Source organism: Anolis carolinensis, chromosome 1, assembly GCF_035594765.1.
Source record: "Anolis carolinensis isolate JA03-04 chromosome 1, rAnoCar3.1.pri, whole genome shotgun sequence".
Taxonomy (NCBI): Eukaryota; Metazoa; Chordata; class Lepidosauria; order Squamata; family Dactyloidae; genus Anolis; species Anolis carolinensis.
In genome coordinates, this window is record NC_085841.1 from 334723243 (window position 1) to 334745547 (window position 22305).

General features: G+C 38.8%; 1 protein-coding gene across 6 annotated transcripts in view; it reads right to left on the reverse strand.

The window, feature by feature from the left end:
• The window catches only part of ston2 (stonin 2), an 87378-nt gene that overhangs the window by 11534 nt on the left and 53539 nt on the right, over positions 1 to 22305 (reverse strand). The window lies entirely within an intron of this gene.

Below are 22305 nucleotides of genomic sequence, written 5' to 3' on the forward strand. Positions count from 1 at the left end.
GCTAACTTTAAAGGAAGTTTAAACAGGTTAGTGGTGGATACAAACTCTGTTTTGTCATTAACTTAGTACCAACCAGGATACTATTTCTTTGTTATCCTACAACGGGGGTGTCAACCCCATTTTTTTCGAGGACCACATTAGCCTTATGGTTGCCTTCAAAAGGTTGCTGAATACATGGACAGATAATTTATGGATACAGAGGGCCAACTATAATTTCTTTCATAGTGGCCGATGCACTTCAGTTTTTACCCAATTTGTGTTCTCATATGTTATTAAACAACAACTCCCATTACTTTTGATTATCTGCCTTGTGGATTGCGAATAATGGGAATTGCAAACCAACCACAATTGTGACTCTGAGGTTGTGGGAAAAGTTAAAGGACATTTTAAAGTCAGACAATATCCACAAGCCTTATATCTAAATTCAAACCCCACGATCCTGACTAAACAGAACAAACTGCAGCCTTTCAGATGTCACTGTATCACACCTCCCATTAGGTCTGGTAAAGATGTCTAATGATGACGAATATAGCAGTTGTAATCCAGCATCTGAGAAGACAGGAAAACTTGGAGAAGAGAATGATGCTGCGGAAAATGGAAGGGAAAAGGAAGAGGGGCCGACCAAGGGCAAGATGGATGGATGTTATCCTTGAAGTGACTGGCTTGACCTTGAAGGAGCTGTGGGTGGCGACAGCCGACAGGGACTCTGGAAGTAACTGAATGAATAAACAACAACAATCCAACATCTGAAAGGCCACATAAAATGACATGGTGGACCAGATTCGGTCCACAGGTTTTGAGTTTGACACATGTGCCGTACAAGATAACAAATGGATGGAGTTCATATTCAAATTCAGCGGGATAACAAAAACAATACCGTCTAGGTACATGATGCTTTAACCCTTTCATACAGCATTCAGAATGCACAGAACTGGACCTATGCTTCTATAAGCATGGAAAACCTTGATAAATAGCAGGTATGCATCAGCAAAGCATGCAAATTATGTTTACAGGCATAGCTCTACCCAACCTTTAATATTTGCAATAATATTAACATGCTGATGATGAAGACATAATTGCAGGCATGTTGGACATTTTGTACAAATTACCTAAGGGTAGGGTAGAAGAATACAATTAGGTTTGATAAGTACACTCTTCTACTGTAGATACAATAGCACTAGCAGATGAATATCACACCATACTTGAATATTTTAAGTTGATCATGCTGGCTGTGGGACCTGTATGCCAATAAACCAGTATCTTCACATTTTGATTAGAGCTGTACCTAAACCACATGAAGGTGTGGTGATGGAAGGGGAAAACAATGCAAATGCTGTTTTCATAGGTTACAAATCTGACTTGATGCCTAGCCATTTCCCAAGTAACAACTACATTGCTAGCTAATGTATGAATTATGACATTCATAGCATGCCATATTACCTCCTGATCTAGACAGGTGCCCATAATCATTAATTTTGTTCACTGTGCTTAATTCTATAGTATGGCCAGAAGGTGGTGCCATAAAACTAGACTAAAACAAATTTGAATATATTTTCAAATTTGACATATTTAATTGAAAGAGCATTTCCCTCGCTAAAGTGAAATGGTAGAATTGTACTGCAGGGATTCTTACTGCTTATCACAATTGCTGTCACAATACATTAGTTACCTCATTAGCCACTTTTATATTCAAAGGCACTTGCTGGCTGGCATAGAATGGTGTTTACTATATGAAAGTATTTTGATAGTTGTGATGCTATATGAATGTAACAAAAGTTGACAGATAATTTACATTGGTTGGTAGACCCATTCAATCAATTTTAATGGCAAGTCAACACTAAGCTAAAACCAGTGAATTCAATACATCTACTGTAATTTTGGCCAGTGTGAAATTGTCTAACAACCACAAACAAAACACACTCAAAAATGCAAATCAAAACTTTTCTTTGCCATTTCTCATTTGACAAAACAAATGATGAAACCAGAACACTAGCCATATCTGAATGTTTTGTTTCAGTTATAGTAAGAGTCAGTTTTAGAAATAAGTCTGTAGGTAGGGCTTCAGCCTTCATAAAGGATACACTATTCTAAGCTTTTCTCTGCATACGTATGACAACAAGTATCCCCATTTAGAGGTGAAAAGGAGAAGCCTGGTACCCATCTTAACACCACTTATAAAGCAGAGATGTTTTCTTCCACATTTGATAACTCAAAAGATTATGTCTGCCAGAATGATCAATGATAGTGATCTCCTTCAGTTTAAATTTTTTGCCTAGTGGTTCCCTTTAAAGGGCCAGAACTATGTTTAGATAAACGGAGATGTCCTTTTTAGACAGGTGTTGTGTGTGTGTGTGTGCATGCCCCCCTCCCCCCAATAGTCTGAGGTACTATAAAATCAGGCATGGGCAAACTTCTGTCCTCCAGGTGTTTTGGAATTGTGGGAGTTGTAGTCCAAAGCACCTGAAGGGCCCAAGTTTTCCCATGCCTGCTGTAATCTGACTCTCTGCTTAAAAAATTTGAGGACCGCTGATCGAAAAGTAGGGGTATTTTTATGGAGCATGTCAAAATAAGGTTGTAATTTTCTAATAAAAAGCCAAGTCTAAAGATATTGACGATCAAAGACTACAGCAAAATTGAGTATGACAGTTCCCTTACAATGATTTTCAAATACAGTCTTTCTATTCTGTACTGATCTAATAGTGAAAATGCTACCCACCTTTTCTTTTCCCAAAATATCTAACCGATATTAGACATAAAGTAGCTGCTGCTGCTGGTTCTGTGAGATGAAAGGATATATGCTATATATTTATCCACAGCAGGCTCAGTATCTCTATCTGCAACCTGGTAGCAAATGCTGTGTGGATTCAAAAACACCTTTTTGCCTAATAAAATGCACTTCCCTGTCACACAACAACTCCAGTGAATGCATGTTCTGTAGCTTATCATACAAGAGAAGCACTTTAGTGGATACTGCAAGCTGTGTGGGTTGAAAACTGCATGTGATGGGGGAGAAGCAAAGACCAAGAGTTAATAGCACACTCCCCACCACCTTTATCTGTGCTTTGCTGGCTAGAGAACTGATTATTTTAAGTAGTGTCTGAATGAATTTCATAATATTCTCAAATTGGAGAGTGGAAGACAGCTTTTTATTATCTATACAAAATAAAGGTGAGCAATTATTGGAGAAGCAAAATTAAAGTGACTGTAAGGACAAACATGTATATGTGTGCAGACACACAGAGCTCATGACTGGTTTGCATGTACCCAAGCTTAAGCATATTCAATGTGTATTAAAGTGGCACACTTAGGCTATATTATTGGTCACTGTGGCTGATAATTTTTGTGTCTGATTTACTGGGATTTGATATGGAGCATTTCCAAGGAAACTAGTAGCAAGCATGAATTAAAGTTTTTGAAATACAATTGTATATTCTGATTTCAATCCAGAAATCAATTGCAAGAAACTGAATGATGGCAGAAATGTCTGAGCCACACAACTATGTGGAACTAGGCTTTGAGAGGGAAATGAAGGAATGTCTTTATAAGAGTGGTTGATTTAAGATGCTCTGTAAATCCAGTGAGGAGAAGTTGAGGAAACTGAGTGTTTAGTCTGGAGAAGAGAAGACTGAGAGGTCATACAAAAGCCATGTTCAAATAGCTGCAGGCCTATCATATGGAAGATGGAGTAAGTTTGCTTTTTGCTACTCCAGAGGCATGCAGTCAAATTAGAAGAAACAGGCTTCCATCCAAACATTAAGAAGGATTTCCTGATGGTGAGAGATTTTCAAAAGTGGCTGGACTTACCTGTAGATGACTATCTCTTCTTCACTGGAGATTTTTAAAGGAGTGGTTAGACAGGCCTGTAGCGAGGGGGGGGGGGGGGGTTAGGGGTTCAACCCTCCCCCCGCCTGAAATTTTTCAGGTTATAAAAAAAACCTGGTTTACTCATGAATTTTAACAGGTTAACCAAATCCCCATGCTAAATCTATGAGACGCAAAACATTAAGAGTCTCTCCACGCACTATCTCAAGCAGATATTGACAGGTTTGTAGCGGGGGTGGGGGTGCTAGGGGTTCAACCCCCCCCCCGAAATTTTCAACCCCCCCCCCCAATTTTCTGGCTACGGCCCTGTGGTTAGATGCCCATTTCTCAGAAGTACTGTATTAGTGGATTCTTGCACAGGCAGGGTTTGGACTGAGATGACCCTTGTGGTCCATTCTGACTATGATTCTATGATGTATTCATGCAAATTTTTAAAAAGTCTTCTAATTGTTTTATCTCATTTCTCAAACACTGAGATAATTTTTCTTGCCAGTAGAATGGTTTTGGCATTCCTAAGCTACATACAGACAGTATGTCATTGTTGCCTGAATTCTACTCTGCCCTGCCCCTAAGAAGCTCAGGGAAGCATTTTATTCTAAGCACAACATTTGGGTGTAGAAATTAGGCAGGAAGATAGCAATCTGACCGAGACTATCCAAGGGCTTTACACTGGAAAGGGATGTGAAACTGGACTTCCCCTATCCATTTATAGTCTCTAAGGGCCCTTCCATACAGCCATATAACCCAAAATATCAAGGCAGAAAATCCCACAATATCTGCTTTGAACTGGGTTATCTGAGGCCACACTGCCATATATTCCAATTCAAAGCAGAAAATGTGAGATTTTATTCAGCTGTGTGGAAGGGGCCTAAGTCAGGACGGAGCACAACCATATCTGCTTATTCAGCTCATTGTCACCTTTTTGTTGCTACCAAGTTTGCCACTTAAATGTTCAAAAAAATACTTCATAGATGCCACAAGTAAAAGGTGCAAACAAGCATAATCACTAATAATTTTCTCTAATTCTATGGTGGGTAACATGCCCTCTATCTATCTATCTATCTATCTATCTATCTATCTATCTATCTATCTATCTATCTATCTATCTATCTATCACCCTTGCCAGCATGGCCAATAGGGAAACAGACAATTCAGTTAAACATAATCCAGAAAATCAAAACGTCTTTGTATATGCCTTCAAGTTACATGTCAATTTATGGCAACCTCATTAATTATGTAGGGGTTTCTTAGGCAAGGAATACTTACACAAAGCCTAATTGCACCTTTAAATCCAACCAAGTATTAATGAACTAGGAATTCAGACAAATTATAAGAGTCTTGTGGCATGTTACAAAAATTGTTGATTTATTGGTATATAAGCTTTCAAGGACCACTTTATTGTCAGAGTGACCTCTTGAGATTGAAAGTCTCAAATGCTTAAGAGAAGAGCTGCCAGTCAACTAGAGCTATTGGTCTTGAATTACTCCTCATATATCTTAATTGTCTGCCTCATCTCAGACTCCTTTAAGAGATGGAATACATGCAGGAAGTTAGTTGCTCCTACAATGGCTGTATTAAGTGTGGATGTCAAGAATATGTCAAAAGCCTGAGAAAGCAACCCACATGCTTTTCTCAAGTATGTTGGAACTTGCAGACTGGAGATTTTAAACAGGATTCATTATTAGTAATCCTGCCCATTTCTTCAAGTCAATGCTTTCAAGAATCAGAATGACAAACACCAGCAAGAAGCACATAAAATATCCAGTGTGCATTAAAGCATCAAAGGGGCAGCATGTTCAGGCAAGCTTGCTTTGGTATGGTACTTCTTTCTTGCTCTTTATCTCATACACAGTCGCTTGTTTGTCTTAAAATCTCACTAAGCACAGTCATTCTAAAAGATTTTCACTTTTTCCTCCCTGGTATAAGGAGAATATATTCACACACAGAAAATTACATTCCAGTTACTGGAACAATACGAGTTCAAGACCAAGTAGTTTTCAGTAAGTCAACTACCAAGAAAATAGAAACTGTCCTGGAAACCTATCTAAGGAAACATGTCTTACAACTGCATAATCTATTCTGTTCATAATTGGACAGTAGGCCAAAATTAGCAATTACAGATTAAGACTGAGTTACACGTCCATACACCAGAAGTCTGGCTGCAGATATTGATTGAAGAAATCATACCAATTTAATGGGTGATAATTGACGCTCCAAGTTAAAGTTTACTCATGTCTAAGAATACAGGATGTGAGAACAGATTTATAACTTGGCATCAAGGCAAGATGGAAAAGCACTGGTCATTTCTATTTTCAAAACAACATTACCCAGGCCAACCCTCATTGGTTTTCTTCTGGACTCAAAAATAGTAACACCGGCTTCCTGCTGCTGGTGCCCAGGAGTGTATTTCCCAGGGATTAAATGTTGCCCTGTTTAGTAATCTTCTGCTCAGCGTTCCTCAGACTCAGTGTATCTTATATTTGCAGAATATGATAAACAGAATGAATGCACACAGTGGAAGGAGGAAGGACACAAACCTATTTGACATAAGCTGGTCACTTCTTGGCCTTTCCATTGGACACAATTTAAATTCAGGCATCTTATAAAAGCGCTCCACACCCTCACTGGCTGCCCTTTATATTACCCGTAGAGAGTCACCGGCTTGGTTGTTGGAGATAAAATTGACATTCTTTTACATTTATTGCTAGGGATAAGATGCTTTTCCTTGAAACCGAACACACAAAAGCCTGCCAACAGCTCAATCATGCCATAAGAAGCATCAATATGGATCTATGAATGGAGGAGTGATATACTCTCAATAGCTGTGACACCTTCCGCCAAATGTCAAACCAAAGAAAACAGGAGGCTGCTGACCATCAGAAGGGAACAAGACAAGAGACCTCTCACTGGTAATTTTGCTGATCTCAAAGGCTAGTAACACTGGCTTAAGGTTCATTACTTAAGGTTGAGGCTGCTGTTTGCAATTTCTTCTACTCTGAAAATGGTTTGACTGTGAGGAAATGGAACAGAACATTGTTGATCTCAAGCTAGCAGGCAGGCTGAGGTCATTGGCAAGGCTGATGACCAGATGTAGTCATGGAGAGATGTGCATGTGATAAAGCAGCACGTATCTGAGAATTGTTTATTCCTTTTACAGATCAATAGCATTAATGAAGTTGTGACTCTGTTTATATGTTCTCATCTCATTTGAGTGTGAAAAACACTGCCTTCAACTGAATAGGCTGAGAAGACTTCAAAAACAGGATAACAGTTTGTTATCTTATTTCTGGATATAATTGTCCTGCACATTACTGGCAAGTCATCTGCTGTTAGGGAAGATACAATTTTTTTTTACAATATTGTAAATAAGCTACCTATGTAAAAGGCAATTTTCTAGGCGACAGAAAACTTTCAAGAATGATTTGTTTTTGTTTCAAAGCCATCCAGCAGCAGCATTTTATACACAGTGCCTCTGAATTGCCATATATTGTGTATAAGTCAATCACATGTATAAATCTAAGGCAAGGTTTTGGGGCCAAAATTATGGGTTTTGATAGGACCTAAGGCGAAAGTCATTCTGTGGAAAAGGAAAAGCAGCAATGCTCACTCAAGGGGCCAGCTGTACCTGGCTGCCACTACTATTTTCCCATCCAGACATTCAGTAAAGGCAGAAGTCGTGCCCTAGCAGATAGAAGAGTCAATGCTTCTTTTAGCTTATCCCAGGAGAGACAAAGCTGTCACCTTTTCTATTCTACTCAGAGAAGGGGATGGTTCCCTGTCTGATAAAAGTTAAGATAAAGTACACACATGGATCCATGGATAAGCCGATTCAGGTTTTTTTTTATTGTTTTCTTGACTAAAATTTCTAGACTTGCATATTGTATTTAAGGTAATACAGTTGTGAGTACATTCAGTGAATTAGGCTGAGACATATGGTGTTTTGTGCCAAAATTGTAACTGGAGTTCTGTTTCTTCCATGGTTAATCAGACTGAGCTCCCTCCAAATAAATATGCAAATGACTGCAGTCTTAAGGTCAAATGGAGCACTGTTAAACACATAATGTTCAGCCTAAGACTTCTGTTTACTGAACATTACACACAATTGCCTCAAGGTGGACTGGAACTACCATTTATGGAAAGGAGATTCAATATTTTCCCATCTGATTTTTCTCCCAAAATCCCCTATTAAAGTAAACTGGTTAAAATATGAAATGGCCAAAATGTTCAAGTTAACTGAATTCAGTGTCCCTGCATGGAGCTGGAGCTGATAGAGGGAGCTCATCCGCGCTCTCCCCAGATTGGATTCGAACCAGCAACCTTCAGGTCAGCAATACAACCTTCAAGTCATCAGTCCTGCCAGCACAAGGATTTGTGCCACCGAGGGGCTCTAGTGAGAGAAGCCTCCCACAAGGATGGTAAAACATCAAACATCCGGGAGTCCCCTGGGCAAGATTCTTGCAGACGGCCAATTCTCTCATACCAGAAGCAACTTGCAGTTTCTCAAGTCACTCCTGACACACACACACAAAATCATAATTCTGGTTGCTGGTAATTAACATTTAAAGCCTTAAGCACAAAACTGAATTCAATCATTTAAAAGCTGGTACATAATAGAGTCGTTTTTAAAAAAGTAATTAATAATTAGAGTCCTTTAGAAGAAGTCCTTTAAAAATATCCGGGTTAACACAATTCACCATTTAAAAGCTGATAAATAATAATTAGTGTCCTTTGTAAGAAACGCTCTCTACTTCTACTTATTCCATCTGATGTTTGTGGTAAGCAAGCATACCATAATCTTCCCTCAACACCTGCTTTCACATCCACCACTCTAATGTGTTTCCACCTAATACTTCTAGCAATAAAAATAAAAATAAAATCCAGGGCTTGTCTTAAAAGTGTCTTTGTCTGATTGGTTGAGAGGAAAAACAATCAAGAATTCTGTAGCTGTGTCTATGTTTTAAATGACACAATGGACAAAGCACAGTGTGAAGCTTTGTGGTTTGTTCAGCCCAGGAGCCATAACTAGCATATCCAATATTTTGGAATTCTGGAAATCGCAGTCTAAAACAGCTGTAGAACCAACGATTGAGGAACCTGGGTTTAGAAGTTCTTTAGAAATCCCTCTGGGGAGATAGGGCCTACAAAAAAGTTTTAGTTATTATTGCTGGAAGCATGGGTGACTGAATACTGTTCACCAGAAAACCACTTTTATACCATAAGACTGGGTTTTTTCTGCTCCCTGGTTTGTTGGCTCATGGGACACCAGCTGTAGGTTCAAAGAAAATTTTCCAAGTAAAAGGCCATGCAAAATTTATTGTGCATGCCAATTTCAGCCCTAAAGTTGCTTGTCACATTGGTGGTTCTGAAAGAAAACAAGCAGATGATTTCAGCCCTCTTAGGCACCTTAGGACTGCTTTAATTTCCCATCTTGACTTGAACTAGATTCAATGCTGTGCATCCATCCTATTAGCAGTTTTTAGAAATTATGTTAGATTTGATACAAATGTAAGTGGCTCAATCTGTGCTTAAACTGCCTGTATCCTGAGATTTGGTTAAAGAAAACAATGTCCCAATTTCACTATTATTAAGCAACTAAATGTAGGTTATAGCCAAAAGAAAAATCAATAAGCAAACAGGGAAAGATAAAAACAGAAAGTTGCAAAATTACTTTAAAATATATCAAGATACATTAACTAGGACTGGTTGAACTGAACTGGACAGCAATTATTTAATTTTGTTCCAAGTACAGAGATCAGACTGTAATCTACTTAGCGAGTTTTTTATATCTTGGAGTATCATATAGTATACAATGTAACAAATAATGCCTAATGTCCTCAACCACTTTATTTTCTAGAAATATCCTTATATCTATTTTCCACAAAGTTAGTCTTCATAGTCTGAAAAGCCTGGAAATACTGTGTGGAGAAATAGTAGGGTAAGCTCGGTGAAATATTTCTTATCCCTACATCATCTTTTTAAAACAGAAAAACCGAAAGATAAATCTAGGTACCTGAATTTCTTCAATGTCCATCCTGGAATAATATTTCAGCAACATTTTCAAAAAGAGATTTGCAGATTTATTATATGACATTGGACACTAAAGCAGTAGGGTCAGAAACAAAGTTCCACATATATTTCTCATGTTTTTTGAGTTAGCTGCTTTTGGAAGTAGAACCTATTAGCTTCTCCTGCACATCATGTTACTAATCCATTGGCTGGGTGACTGTCCTCTGAAGAAGTAAAAGAAATAGGCAAGTAAGCAACACATTACTGATATTTAGTCCAACTCATATTTTCCATATATAGTATGCAGCTATACCTGGCAGGAGACTCAAAGGTATGGTTAAGAAATGGCTGTGTACTGACTCCAGTGAATGTTTTCCTAAGAAGCCCATGCTTCACCTATATGTAATTTGTATAATAACTTTTCATTTAAAAAGACCCCTCTTATGGCTGAACATATAAGATGCTGCTTTTGTTTGTCTAGATTTTTGGGCTTTCATTTGAATAGCAGGAAAATGATAAAACCAATAATCATTTGGAGGAAAGTAAACTTCCAAATTATTAAATTGGTTAGTTAATTTCAAGTGGTAATAATTCAGTATGCATTTATTACAAACCTCCCTAAAAACTTCCAGCATATCTATTAAATGTTGTAATAGAAGAAACATATCTGCACATAGGTAAAAATTCTATTTGCAAGCCCTTGCCATCAAAGGAAAATTAGAATCAGAGGACACTGTGACATTGTGCAATTATATCATTTAGCCAAATATTAAACATAACTGGAACCACCAAATATCCTTGCTGCACACCTTTTGGCTTTTTAAAAATCTCCTCTGATCATTGTCCTTTCCTCTCTATTTTTTTTTTACTTGAATTACATTCTCAGACTGTAAGCTCATCATCAAAATCAGAAGGTATGTCTCCATTCCAAGACTCCAATGAATATGGCACAATCTCTCCCTATTTATTGTATCAAAAGCTGAGGCCATATCTACAAAGACAACATACAAGTACTTCTTCAGAGAATTCTCTTGCAAAGTTTAATACAAAGCAATGATGTATAGTTGATCTGTCATGGCAAAAACCTGCTCATTCATCTCGAATGATAGTATTTGGTTAACCCAAACCTCCATCTCAGAAAGCAAATATCATGCATACTGTCAGGATGACACATTCAACAAGCTTGCTCTCAGTTAAAGTAAACAGCATAGCAGTTTACACAAGTATCTTTAAATAACAGAATGTATTAAAATTTGGAACACAGAACAGCATTTAACTGTTAAGAGAGGAGGGGGGGTAGTCTCATCTCCTTATTCTCAATTCTGCCCCAATTTTTTTTTAAAAGTCAGCCTTCCACATTTGTGGATTTAATTTTTAAAGATTTGATTATTCATGTATTTCATTAATATCTTATCTCTACGAATCTCTTGGGTCCCTTCCACACTGCTTTATAATCCAGATGTTCAAAGAATAAAACCCACATTATTTGTTTTGAACTGGATTATATGAGTCTACACTGCCCGATAAACCAGTTCAATGCAGATAATCTGGATTTTATAAGGCAGTGTAGAAGGGGCATTGGTCTTCTAGAATGACTCCATAGTCAATTTCCAGTGGAACCATAGAATCACTTTGGAGGACCTAGAGATTCTTAGGCCTCTTCAAACACTGTCATATAATCAATCTCGAGATGACAGACAGAATAGCCCAGCATAAAATTTCTGATTTATCTCACCCTTCTCTTATAGGAATGAACTGCAGAGTAATTAGCCTGTGCATTATTGTTGGAAGGTAGTTTTAATACCATTTGCTTGTGTTGTCCATAAAAAAGAAATCGCTAAAAAGGAGACTGGTATTTTGTAACTGTTTGCTCCGAATGTAAATCATTACCAAAGAGAGTGTTGAGGGCATACAATTCTGAATATAAGACAAAGATGACAAAGATGACCACAGAATTCTTAAATCTAGTCCAGGAATGCAGTCCGGGATGCTGCACAAACATGACCAGAACCCAATTAAATATTGTTATTTATTTTATGATGTGATTTTGAGGGTAATAACTTCTAGCTCTAAGGAAATGAAAAAAAAGGAAACCTATAACTCTCTTGGAGATGGAATTAATGTCTAAAAAGGGTTATATTTATGTTTTGTATATACTTTGTATACCGTTATTTATTTATTTATTTCGTGTCAAAAGCATTGCATAACAAATACATTTTAAAATGATGGGGGGGAAAAGGAAATCACAAGCAATTAAATAGTTTTAGACCAAAAACGGGCAACAGCAACCGCATTGTCCGTAGCTTTAAACAACTCCTCCTTCGTGCATGAGGCAGGACATTGTGGGCAAGCATACATATGCGGAGTTGTTTGTTCTGCTCCACAGTCACACAAGGTGGAGGATTCCTCCAGGTATTGCCACCTTGCCAAGTTGTCTTTAGATCTGCCCACTCCACTTCTGAGTCTGTTCAGGGACTTCCAAGTTGCCCATTCTTGGTTTGCCCCTGGAGGAAGACCCTCATGGGGGGCCATCCAGTTAGAATTGCCAGGTTTAGCTGCCCAGAGGGACACCCTTGCTGTTGCTGGAGGAATATCAAGAGGAGTGGTGGTTCTCATGAAGCCCTTCCTTGATTTGAGTCTGGTGGGAGGAGGCTGATAGTCATGCAGTGGGTGGCTTTCACAGTGTTCAACCTTATTTCTCTCACCGTTAGCAGCAACTTCCCGTCGCATGTCAGGAGGGTCTGCACCCCATGAGCTGCCAGTCAGTTTCCGCAGGATGTTGTTGCGTGCAACTACTTTGTGCTTGGTGTTCATGCAGTGTTTCCTATATGTTAATGTTCGATCTAAGGTGACACCAAGATATTTAGGATGGAAACAGTGTTCGAGCTCTTGGCCTTCCCAAGTAACTTTCAGTTTCCTGTTGGCTTCACGGTTACGTAGGTGGAAAGCGCACACTTGTGTCTTGGCAGGGTTAGGCTTCAGGTGGTTCTCTTTGTAGTAGCTGGAGAGATCTTTCAAAGCATTAGTGAGTTGCTTTTCAACTGTTTCAAAATCTTTCGCTGCTATTTCTGATATAGAACCTTCTATAGAAAATTATGACCTGTTTGTAGAAGCTGTGAAAAGATCCTCAAGGCTCTCAATCCCTAGAGGCTGTCGCACAAGCTACCTACCAGGCCTAAACGAAGTATACACAGTTGAAAAGGAATCTTATACACAGTATTTAAAATAATTTTCTATATGAAACAAAGTTTTTGTATAGTGAATTATCAGGAAACAAAAGTGTCACTATTTTGAATTTCTGGATAAGGGATACTCAAAATATATCCTTCCCAGGTCACACACAGTATGTAATTATTTATATATTAGAGCCCTGATTCTATTTATTTAAGAAGGTAAAATGAAAGCTATTTTAAAAGGAAAGATGAGTAGAAACAGACGAAAAGCAAACAAGCTACCTATTCTCCATCTTTAAAAAGACACATTGGGATTGAAGGAGCACTTAGCTAATTTTCAGCCAACAACAAACTACTCTGGCAACATACAAACTATTGAAACAAGTTACAGAATCTGTTAACTACTCCTAGTCTGGATTAGAACTATCCTAGAGTTGCCATGTCATAATACTTGGATTCCAAAAGTATTCTATCTGCAATTATTGAATTTTTTCCAAGGCTCCAAAAACGGAGATTTACATTGTTATTTTCCATCACAAGAGAGCTATTCATCTACCGACCTTCATCTCTAGAGTGAAAGACCTTGATTTAGTTTGGGATCTCTCTATAACAATTACTCCCACCAGTCAGCTAAGCAAGGCCCCATAAGAAAGCTTCAGCTGCTAACCCAACTGCTCACAATTGCAGGAAATTACCAGAAGTCAATATTGGGTTGTTATCATTGAGCTGTCACTTGATTTTGTTGCTTCCCCTTCATTCATGTGCAAACAGAGCCATCCAAGTTCATGGGGTTGCCAGGGGTCACATCACAGAAGCCCATGAAACGGAATTAACCAAGAGGCCACCACTTCCTCTCTCACAACATTTCACACTCACCTTCTCCTGTGAGTCACATGGATGAACAGGGAGGGGAGGAAGTTTATCCCAAAGAATGTTAGGCACTAAAGCCTCCTCTTTCAGAACAAAAGCTGACCTCCAAGAAAATCACAATATCAAAAATGAGAAATGAACAACAATGAGCAATAAACAACAGCATGCAATTCATGACAATGACATTGGATAATTATCTTGGAATTAAATACTAAGAAGAACAGGAAAGCCATGCTTCCTCTCCCATTTAACACCATTAAAACAGCAGTTCAACTTCCTTCAGAAACTGGGGACCTGTTGCTTCTTGAGTTTGACTCCTGGCTATAGATCTGTGGTTCCATGCAGTCACGCCTGCCACATGATCTTGGAGGTGTCTACAGACAACGCCTGATCTTTCGCTTAGAAATGGAGATGAACACCAACCCCCAGAGTCGGACACAACTAGACTTAATATCAGGGGAAAACCTTTGCCTAGTCTAAACTTGAGATATACAAAGCAAAGATCTAAATCAACAAATCAGATCAACTTAAGAAAAGCTGTAACCAGCACACTTGATCTAATTTTACAAATTAAGTACATTTCATTTGTACAATTAATTAATTAATTGCCATCACCCCTACCCAAAAGTCCAGAGACATGTAGATCAATGTGCTCCCAAGACTACACTTTCCAATGGAAAGGAATTCTTCAAGAGCAAATTGAATCTCAGACTCAAGTCAGGCTGCTTATCCCCATTCAGTCAATTTCCTAATCTAGATATCTTTCAAAGGCAACAAGAAGCAAATCAATATAATGGTATCTCCAAAGTGGTATCTTCCAAGTGGTTTCACATGGAACCTAAATAAGAGAGAAAGGATAAAATTCTGTAGACGAAAGGCACTGGAGGTAATAGTATTATTTATTTATTTATTTACAGCATTTATATTCTGCCCTTCTCATCCCGAAGGGGACTCAGCGCGGATCACATTACACATATGGGGCAAACATTCAATGCCTTTTAACATAGAACAAAGACAGACAAACATAGGCTCCGAGCGGGCCTCGAACTCATGACCTCCTGGTCAGAGTGATTCATTGCAGTGATTCATTGCAGCTGCTCTCCAGCCTGTGCCACAGCCCGAGCTGAGTAGTCCCCAAGCATCATGGTATGCCATAAAGGATTGGGGAAACTGCAAAACACTGCACCCAGGGATCCTCCCCCATGTCAGGACCCAGGCTGCAGAGCACCAATAACCATACACAGAGGCCAGAATCTAACTAATATCTTTATTATGGAAATATATAAGGTTAATAAAAGCAAGTGTAGGAAATAGTTCAGGAGTAGACCTTTCAGGGAAGGTCAAAATTAGTCCAAAGAAACAATGTCCAATATGAAATATTAAGGTCCAAAGTTGTAATCCAATAACCGAAACACTCACTTCGCCAAGCGAAATGAGGGGAGATGACAAGGTCCTTTAGTCCATGAAACTTGAGCAAGGCTAGGTAATAACTTGATACTTGGAACACAAGGCTTGAACAAGGCAACAAGAAACGAAGAGCAAAACCAAGATCCGTGGAATTTACTAGGCAAGGTCCGGGAAGCAAGGCAAGATCCGTGGAAGTAAACAAGGCTGGGAACGAAGGCTTGGAAACAGGAACAAGGCTTGGAAACAGGAACGAGGCTTGGAAACGGAGTAGCTGTCCACACACGCTACTCCAGTAGCTGACGAATTGACTCCGCAAGATTCCAAAAGGGGCAAGGAACCTAAATAGGGCCTCGTTTCCCACCAGAGAACACTTCTCTGGGGAAACCAGAAACGAAAGTCAATCTCTGTGTCCAGATGTATGACTCCCTAAAATTTCTCATGGGAGCAGGCTTAATCATCAGAATGCTTTGCTGCGATTCTCAGGCTTCGGCGATTAGCCTGCTGAACTCCTTTTTGTTGTAGATAATAATTACGGCGAGAAAATGGGGGAGATTTTGACTCAGGGCTTGTTTGGCAGATTTCTGGAATACAAACCTCCTGCAGGTGCAAGGGCTCTAATTCAGGCTGGGAAAGTTCCCTTTCTGGCTGAAATGGTGGAAAACCCAAGTTTTCCTCTTCATCTGTCACAACAGCACTAGGAACGGGACTACATGGCCCATGAGTCATCACACCCCACCATCCCATCAGAGAATCCAGGAGAATGCCATGACTGTCAGAATCAGAAATCAATGGGAGCTTTAAGAAGGACTGTCCTTCTCTTTCTCTGTTCCCAGTAAAGAGTGCTTATCAAAGTGACTCAAGATGTTTTAATTCATATACTAGCCAACACCCAAGCGGAATGTGTGTACATAATGAATTCCATATAGATCTATCTATGGACACACTGCCACAAGTTTACTTAGTAATTTAAATCAAAATAGATAGATGGATCTAGGCAAGCTTCATCTTTAACCCAGGTCTCTCAAGCAAGCAGACCCTCCTCTATAGTTCAAACATACATGAAGGGATTTCTTCCCCACAACCTCCTTTCATCTGATCTGTCTCTTTTCTCCCTTAAGCTTCTGTTTTGTATTAGCTCCTTTATCTCCATAACCAAGAATATGCGTAATTGAAAAACAATTATACTGCAGACAACACCGCCATCTGCAAACCTAGCTTTTCTGAACAACAGGAGGGGGAAAATTCAGAACCTGTTGCTATAGCAGCAGGGCAAACAAGATTCAATAGCAAGATTTGTTGCTTGTTCTATGAGCCCATCAATTCTAAATCCCTATTTAAGCCACAGTGAATATATTTTAATGAACCAATGTATTGCTATCAACTCTCTGATAAAATGCTGCACAGGAGAGAGATGAATAGAGGTAGCTAAAAGATGGGATTAGTGGTCTATGGATGGGGAAGATAGAACGCTACCAAAAAAGAAAACAAACTAAGCAGTTTACAAATAAAATATCTGTGGACAAATCACACTCAAGGAACTATATACCATGAACGATAAAAAAACTAACTATGGTGGGCCTCCACTTTTGCTTGGCTTAAGGTAAAGGTAAAGGTTTCCCCTGACGTTAAGTCCAGTCGTGACTGACTCTGGGGGTTGGTGCTCATCTCCATTTCTAAGCCGAAGAGCCGGCGTTGTCCGTAGACAGCTCCAAGGTCATGTGGCCGACATGACTGCATGGAGCGCCGTTACCTTCCCGCTGGAGCGGTACCTATTGATCTACTCACATTTGCATGTTTTCGAACTGCTAGGTTGGCAGGAGCTGGAGCTAACAGCCTCTCCCGGGGTTTGAACCTTGGACCTTTCAGTCTCCAGCTCAGTGCTTTAACGCACTTCGCCACCAGGCTTAGGAATGCAAAATCTTTGCAAATGTAGAAAAACCGAATTTAAAAAAAACATTGCTTTTTCATAGAATCATAGAATTGGAAGAGACCACAAGGGTCATTCAGTACTACTCACTGCCATGCAGGAATACACAATCACAGGTCTGCCAACAGGACACTTCTCTAGTAAGATCTAGTTGCTCTGGGGCAAAATGGTCCACCTCTAAGAACATTAGTTATCAGTAGATTATTTATGAAACTGGAAACTAATGTTAAACTAAGTAAGAGGCTGTCAAAATTGCTGTTCCTAATCTGAAAAAAGCTTAGAAACATTGTCTTTTGGACTACTATACCCACAATCACCCAGTCCCAAAATGTAATGCTACCAAGCTTTGATCTAAATGAGGTATCATATACCATAGTACCCCAGGAAAAAAGCAAGCCTTGTGGCTAGAGTTACTGTCATTACAGTATGAGTTTGCATGTGCCTTCAAGTTGCATGTTGATTTCTGTTGACCCCATAAAGTTCATAGAGTTTATTTAGGCAAGGAATACTCAGAAGTGGTTCTGCTAGTTCCTTCTTCTGAAATATAGCCTACAGCACCAGGGCTGACAGCTTAGCTTCATAGCTCAGGATCTTGTGCCTTAAAGGTATTTAGACTTCTACTTCACTACAATAGCCACCATAAATGTATAAGAGGGGTGAGTAATATCCAGGAATTTTGGACACCTTGGAGTCCTGGTGGCAAAATTAGTCATGGATCATATCTCCCCCCTCACACACTCACACCCACACACATTTTAGCCAAAATTTGGCTAAAACACATCTATAGAGCATTCAGAAGGGTTATTTAGGGTCACTGGGAATGACTTGCCCTGTTTGAACTCAACATTTAACTACCATTAAGGAAAGATTAATAACCTTTAAAAGGTAATCCTCAGTTCCCATGGACAACTTGCAGATGTCAGATAGGCAGGGATAGAAACAGCATAAGAAAATGTACTAAATAGTATGCTTTACAAAAGTTATGACTGAGCTGCGTGGAATGGGAATATGGATGTTTTGCCTCACCAGAAGAAGCAGGCAAAGGGGTTAAGACATCATAATCAAAATTTGAGCAACCTGTTTGAAAATTTGAATCACATTTTGTGTTCTTTGAAGCCAGGTATTTCATATTGGCAAGGAAATCAGACAACTAGGTAAGAAGAGCTAGTTGGAGCAAAAGTATGTCTTGTCATGCACTCTTCTTTCATAGATGCCAACCACATGATTCTAGGAGTTGTTGTCTAGTATTTGATCTAAGTGCCATTTCATTATTTCCAAGAGACATAAAGACTAAACCTATTTGAGTTATTCAAAAATCATAAATTATTGTTGTTTATTTGTTCAGTCATTTCTGTTAAAGAAGCTGAATTCTTTTGGACTAACCTAGGTAGCACCCCCGGTGGAGCAGCAGGTTAAAATGCTGAGCTGTTGAACTTGCTGACTGAAAGGTTGGTGGTTTGAATCCAGGAAGCAGGGTAAGCACCCGCTGTTAACCCCAGCTTCTGCCAACCTAGCAGTTCGAAAGCATGCAAATGTAAGTAGATCAATAGGTACCACTCCGGCAAGAAGGTAACGACGCTCCATGCAGTCATGCCGGCCACATGACCTTGAAGGTGTCTACAGACAACACCGGCTCTTCGGCTTAGAAATGGAGATGAGCACCAACCCCCAGAGTCGTGCACAACTAGACTTAATGTCAGAGGAAACCTTTACCTTAGGTAGCATATGTATATTTACTTATTTACTGGTCAGAATACCATTTTGTTTGTAATATGTCACTTAATTGTCAAATAGCGATAGGGAGGATTCAGAAGTGTTCCACTCAGTAAAGCTTTTGTGTTTAATCTTAAATGGTTTTTGGACTCCAAAAAGCTGGAAGCCCGGGCTAGTCCTTCTTTTAAGGGTTCCAGCAGTTCAAGTTAGAACAGAAAAGTTGCTAGGTCTGCATTCCTTAGACTATTTCAATCTTTATGTGTATGGTCATAACCGGCCCCTGTAGGCTATATGATGGCTATAAAAGAGACAAGGAGGAAAGGCTAAAACAACTTCTCTGCTGTTTCTAAGATTTCTACTGCTGAGTTGCATTTTAGAAAGAACTATTTGTGTTTTTAAATGGCAAGGTGCAAGTGCAACTGGAAATATATTGTATAATGAAATTCTAGCAAGCCACCACCCACTAGGAAAAAAGGAAAAGCTTGAAAGTTACTGTTTAACAGTAATTTGTTATAGTTTCAAGGACCCTACAAACAGGATTAGTTACTGATACACTTATTTCTGGAAAAGGTCAATCTGACTTCCTCTTTCTCAAAGGTTACTTTAAAACACACAAATATCTGAATGCTATGTACACAAGTCTTACGAATACATTAAAGTGCAGCATACATACAGGTAAATTAAAAAACAAACCTATAATGCATAAGAATTGCATAAAAGTACATCTTGTATGTATTTATGTAATTCTATGTATTCTATTCATAAATAACCCATTGAGGTATGCCAACATAATCATGCCAACAAAACAACCAATCATGCTCATTATACTGAAAAGTAAAAAGTGGCAGATTGCTAAAATCCAGTTTATGTTTGTCTATTCAGAGGTCAAAAGGAGTGGACAACTCCAGAATGAGTATGCACAGCAAATTATAAGAAATGCAAAATTCACTCTTTAATCTGTAGTAGCACGATCAGTTATGATAATGATGTTAGCAATGGTGAAGATCCACAGAAAAACACAACCATCACTTTGCAGGGACACCGTCCTATTCCAGTTCCACATTCTCAGTTGCCTCTGTAATTTAGGTATATGTTGCTGAGAAAGTTACAGGACCCAAGATTTAAGAAGCTGTGGACTAGATAACTCTCCTTTACTTCACCATACTATTCCCAGACTATTTATCAATTGGTGCTCCATTTATAAACATCAGTGCCATCTAAAGATGCTCAGAAGCAATCCTTTCTCTTTTCCTTGCACATAATAAAATTTGCAGACATTTTTATGTTATTTAGATTTAAATTTTCCATATAGCCAGTTAGTGTTCAGGTGCTTGCAAGTTCTCACAAAATTATGCTGCATCATCATACCCTCTATAAATCATTTTCCCATAAAGGGCAAATGAATGGTTTTATATTTGTCACTAAAGTGCATGTGATTCACTAAAGTGCATGCGTATTTACTGGCTTTATTCACCAGCATTTTTAAACATTTTTCCATAAACAATTTAAGCTAACCTACAACTAAACATCTAATAAACAAATGTAGTATCACTGTTGCAAATGTAATGGCAAAGCTTCTTGATCTGAGAGTATGTTAATATTTTCCCCTAAAAACAAAATAATCAGGAAACAAAAGCTGACATGAAATGAGTAGGATTATTCATCAACAACAGAGGATGAGAAGAAAAATTCCAAAATGAAGCTTGGATTAGAAAATGCATAAACAAAATGGATGAGTAAGAGTATTGTTTTCGGAAAGCCACAAGATCTCAAAGTTCACCCATCCCACCCCATTTGCATGATAATGAGGAAAAGACAATAGCATCTCAGAATGTACTGTCCATCTTCCATGAAGCTGATTTCAGCATGAAAATGTATACTATCAGCATGGAAATATATACTAATTTTGTAAATATTCCAAAAGCTTAATCCAGAATTTTATGTTTGGAGCAGCACTTTCTTTTCAATTAAGTGAACTCAGTGGAAGAGAAAGTTCTGCTGTGATTTTTGGTATAAATACCAAGTCCTCAGGTGACACATGAATTAATCATGGAAATGTTCCCAAGAATCATCCCCATAATTTAAATCAAAAATAGTGGAACAGTGGTTGGAGTGTAGGGAAGAGGTATACATAAGAGAGGAGAGCCAATGTGTTGGCATTGCTAGATTGCAGTGATGATAGGACCTGGAAGACCTCGGTTCACAATCCTGCTGCCATGAAGTCCAACTTGGAATGGTCATTATTTCTGTACAATCCACCTTACAGGATTGTTGTGAAAATAAAAGGGAGATCAAATATGACCCTGGGTTACTTAAAAAAAATATTGATTTGAAAAATAACATTCACGATGTTTCTTCAGTAATTTATCTGTTTACCTACATGACAAATTCAGGATGAAATTCAGCATATACATTTGCTTGCTACACAAAAAGTACATTGGTTTTTCATCAACAGTTAGAATGTCATGTAGAGGGACTGAGTTTTGTGAATATGCATTTGCCAGGAATTACTCCCACCCACTCCCCACAAGATGATGAGCCAAGCCTTGAGGTTAGCTAGAAATTGTACTTGATAACAAAGAAGCCCTATGCGCTAAGGCCAGATGACTTGGGAAAAATATAGTCAGTCAGTCAGTGGTAATTCAGACACCTCTCCACAAATGCTCTGAAATATGGGCAAAATCCAGCAGTCAACTGAGTGAATTTCTAGTTGAACTACAGGACGTTCACCTTGCCCTTACACCTTACCCAAAGCTTGTTTGGAAAGGTCTCCTAATTCCAAATAAAAATACTAGCACCCCAGTCCATTTGGCTGAGTATATATATTACAGCAATGTTCAACAAGATTCACTGGAAAAGACAATACAGTCTTTCCCCCATATTTTAGGGTTCAAGGGTCAAGGCCCCCACAGAATTGAAAACCCACTCTTTAAAAAACTCTTTTTTAATCTCAGAGAGTAACTCTCTAGGAACCATTAGATCATCCAGCATGATTCTATGGTGAACTTTATCTGAATTTCCATGACTAATCACATTTTCAAAAGTAAATCCTGCAAATGTGGAGGTATTGTAATCCTTGGTAAACTTGAAAGCCATAGGAAAAGAGAAATATCACATTATAGATTAATTTATTCAATAAGGGAAACCACAGACCTGCATTTAGAAACCATGAGCAAGTCTTTTGATAACGGCTCTCTTGGAGGTCTGACTTAAAGGCAAAAACACAATTCTACCATCAGCCTTAGAACTAGCTGCAGGATCTGATGCTGTCTAGACTCAACTAAAGAGATTAAATCTACAAGCAATTACAGCCCTCTCTCCCACAAACCATGCTCAAGCCTCTCTTTTTCACCCATTGTATGTCTTTCACCCAGCAAGCAATAACCT